This window comes from Acomys minous (genome assembly GCF_964271855.1).
Source record: "Acomys minous genome assembly, chromosome: 14".
Taxonomy (NCBI): Eukaryota; Metazoa; Chordata; class Mammalia; order Rodentia; family Muridae; genus Acomys; species Acomys minous.
In genome coordinates, this window is record NC_140496.1 from 56146447 (window position 1) to 56150779 (window position 4333).

A 4333-nucleotide genomic window follows, 5' to 3' on the forward strand; every position below is an offset into this window, starting at 1 on the left:
TGCTGCCGCTGTTCCTGCTGCCGCTGCTGCTGCTGCCGCCACTGCCGCCACTGCTGCCGCTGCTACTGCTGCCACTGCCACTCCAATCCAAGAAAATCCACGCTCCTCCTGTGTGCAGGGGCATGCAGGTCCTCTGCAACCTGGTCCCTTCTAACCGTGGAACACTCCTGTTGCAGTGGTGTGGGGACCTCGGTGTTCCTGGTTCAGAATTCTGTGCAATTCCCTGAATTGTTTACTGGAGCTTCTAAACATGGTCCACACTGCTTGCCGGCATCTTGGATCTTGTCAAAACTCTCATAGGAAGATAATCTTGATTTGTTACACTATGTCATAGGTGAAATTTGGATTCAACTCCTTTTAAAGTGTTTTATTGATTCTTTGAGAATTTCATACAATATATTTTGATCATATTTGCCTGCATCTCCCTCTCCTTAAATTCTTTCAGATCTACCCTGCTCAACTTAAGTAACAGCAGCAGCAGCAGCAGCAGCACCACCACCACCACCACCTCCACCACCACCATCACCACCACCACCAACATCAACAAAAGAGTTTACAGGTAAGTAGATAGAGTTAGAAATAACCAAGATCCTAATAGACAAATATTGGATGTCTTTGCTTATTTGTTAGCTGTTAAGTCTTTGATAAGCAAGCTACTGCCCTTATAACAACAAAGGTTAGGTATAGATAGGGAACTAGTGAAGGAGGAAGAAACTCTTTGTAAAAGGGAAAAAGAATAGATAGTTATGACTGAATGAATGAGGAGGGCAGGAAAGGGAGAATCAAAGGGTCGGGGAGGAGGAAGGGGACAAGGGAGGGAATACTGGGAGGGACAGCTAAAACTAAGTGCCGTTTGAGGGGGTCATATGGAAACTTAATATTGTAGAAGCTTCTTAAAATATAACATATATGATAGGAAATAAATCTAAATTGAATTCATCAATAACAGGGGAGACAAATCCCTAACTAGGCATCTCTCACCACCAGATGAAACCTCTAGCACTGGGAACAGATAACACCTAAGTAAATTGTTGGACAAATGGGTACCATGGAAACCCTGAACCAACCCAGACAATTATCAGGTCTAATGTTTGTTGCCCACAAAATGGTGGTAAGGCCTTATCACTGAACACAGCACCTACTCTCACTGAACATGGAGAAGTTGAGTTGGTGCTTATCTACAGCTTTCATCCTCCCTCCCCACCCCTCTGCCCCCATTGAAAATAGTGTTTATGGTATTTGAAGGCACTCTGTATACTGCCAGAGTTGAAAGCTAATCACCAACCCAGCTACAAAACCTGTGATTGACAATGGTGATCTTCTTGCAAAGAGATCCTGGTGTGACAGTGGCACAAAAGTTTTAGGAGCAACAAACCACTCTCTTCTGGTTGTAATTTAAATATAACCCATGCAGACACTGCTCCAGTGGCCAAGAACCTGAGATTAGATAGACAGGGGACTATACAGGGTATACAACAGGATTCCTAATGGCATCTGTTATACTCATAGATCAGTGCCTTGCTCAGTTCTCATCAGAGAGCAAATGTGGAGACCCACACCTGGACATTATGCAGAGGGTGAGACCTTGGAACACTCAATCTCAAGTAGGCTGCTGTCATCAAATTCCTAGGTTCCTCAGTGAACTCTTCTGAAGAGGAAGCAGAAATACTGTAAGAGCCAGAGGGCATGGAGGACACCAGGGACACAAGGCCTTATAGACACAGTAGGACATAAGCAAATAGAAACTTGCAGAAACTGGCAGCACACACAAGGCCTGCACAGGACTAAGGCAGAGGAGGATTCAGTGCTAAGAGTAGAAGTGGACACAAATCCTCTCTCCTAACACAGAAGTTATTGCCAACTGATAATGGCTTTCAAAGAAAAAGAAAAGGTTTGTTTTTCCTTCCAAATCTCACTGAGTATATAAACCACACTGAATGGCAGGCTTCATGCCTGGTGGTGATTAGCCAATACAGAATGAATGCAATGGTGTTTGCTGTTGTTTGCTTATCCTGGAGATCTTTTGCTTACCTACGGTGGTTTCTTAATTTGTTTTTATGGGTTTTCTGTCTGTGGAAATGTGCTAATGAACTGGAGGAAGAGGAAATCTTGGTGTTAGGTGAGACTCTTGTGCTGTCTGTGGTACCTAAAGGCAGAAGAGACAAGATCCAAGTTTAGAAGGTGTCAATATTTATCCCTATAAGATTGTCAACCCCATACCTGCTTTGAATTGTCATTGTCTCTGTGGACATGACAGGGTTTTTTGGGGGGCAGGGGTTAACTTCCTTATACAGCTAAGAACCATGTCATAAGCCACCCAAAGTTATTTCTTTTTTCCATTTATATTTATTTCTACATTTATACAAATATTAATTAATTACTTTATTTACTTATTTATTTTGTGTGTGTGTGCCTGTATGCATGCATGCACTTGCATGTCCTGGCCATGTATGTCTGAAGTCAGTTCTCTTTCTTCTACCAGGGAGGTCCCAGGGACTGAAAGCAGGTGGTCTAGCCTGATGGCAAGCACCTTCACTCTCTGAATCTTGCCATATCTCAAACCTGTCTTGATGTGCTCCCTCTTTTCAGGACAATGAAGATGGACAATGTGGGGAGATGACAAGAAAGGAAGTAGGCTGAGGACCAAAGGGGAGACAACTGTGCACAGGGAGAGGTGTGTGGCTGTGGAGGGAGAGAGAGAACAAGTTAGAGACGAAGGGAAGGGCAGTGCTCTAGAGCTCACATTCAGTGGGGAGGAATTTAAATATTTTGTCTTCACTTTCCTGGGACTCATAATTTGTCTGCTCCATGCAAATGGAAAGGAGGGAGCTGAGATCTGTGGGTAGCCATGCACCCCGCTGTGTTCTGGACCTCTCAGTGATGCTGGCAGTAGACAATGTTGTGGATATAATTCTCTCCCTTGAGGATATAGAAACAATATCTTCCCCCTTCCCCAGTGTTCCAGTGACATGCCAAGGCATGGTGCCAACAATTTTAATCCTCCATACTAATGGGTTTATCGGGGTTACTTCCCACACACAGGTGAGAGGTTACACACATGACTGTGGGCGCTCCCGGCAAAAGGCTGCACTAGAAAGTCTTTTCCTGGCAGGATGTAAGAGAAAGTCATCAGACTTTCTCACAGTTGGGTAGATGGAGCCTATGTACTCTAGCCTCTCTTGGAGGCCATATGCTATTAGAGTAGAATTGCATGTAACACGCGGTGTGGAGTGGCTGGACACTCGGGCGAGGATTCCATGATCCTCCCTGCCACTCTCTTCTACGAAGTGATGTCAAGGGTTGACAGTCCAACTGGTGTGACTTTCTGCATTTAGGCACAGGACAGCAGCTGTTGGGCTCCTGGGTTGGTCCTAGTTCACAGAAATGTAGGCTGAGAACATTTCTGCTTCTCACTTTTCACTAGGACACGTGTTAAGGTCCATGTGGCATCCCAAGTGCTCCTATAGGCTTTTCCTGATGTATGAAGTATAGTGGATATAAATATGTTTCTATTTTGATCCCAAGTGTGGGATGGGGAACAGGCTTGTGAGAGAGCAGGTGATGTTTATCCATTTAGAAGTTGAACCACTTCATGGAGGCTTGAGTTTTGCTGGCTGAAACACATCCTAGTACAGCTTCTGAGAGGAGATATATACATAGGCCCACAACAGGAGGCTGGGGCTTTTGGGGACTTGGTTTTGTTTGGCTGTTCATCGCTCCTTTTTGAGATGTTCCTAGAGAGACTGCTCCAGTGAAGGCTTCGAGGCTCTGGGCTCCAGCTGCTGTTCCAGGTTCCTGCAGCAACTTTGATTGAATTGCTGGTCTGCTGAAGTCCTGCCAACTATGCCAGGGGAATCGCTCCTAGGAACTGAGTCCAAAAATGTCTACTTTTGTTCCCATAAACTTCCTTTCTCTCCTATTTATGGTAGGTGGGTTGGAAGGGAGGTATAAGCATTTAAAGAACCCTAAATAAAGTAGGTTTGAAAAGGTTGGCACCTACAATGGAAGATCATGTTCAGGGCAGCATTGGTGTGTGTGTGTGTGTGTGTGTGTGTGTGTGTGTGTGTGTGTGTGTGTGTGTGTGTGTGTGTTGTGGGAGAGATCTAGGGCTGTCAGGGAGCGGCAGCTCATATTGAGGCTCTGCTGTTCCTTTGACAAAGTAGTACAGACTACAGGATTCTGTGGGAAGATAAAGGCTTTCAAAGCAGTCTCCCTCGTGAACTGTATTTTCTACTTTCTGACAAGGTAAGCTGAGAAAAGCGCCTGTGCAGCAGGGCAGAGCAGCGCTCTGTCTGGAATCGCAGCAGAAGCCCCAACCCTTGCTCAGTATCAT

At 45.2% G+C, this 4333-nt stretch overlaps 1 long non-coding RNA gene across 1 annotated transcript; it reads left to right on the forward strand.

Annotated features, from left to right (window-relative positions):
* The first annotated feature begins 464 nt into the window (after positions 1 to 464).
* Positions 465 to 4023, forward strand: LOC311583692. The gene is made up of 3 exons (XR_014774638.1): positions 465 to 559; positions 2590 to 2674; positions 3739 to 4023. It is a non-coding gene; the product is annotated as an uncharacterized lncRNA (long non-coding RNA).
* Positions 4024 to 4333: the final 310 nt, after the last annotated feature.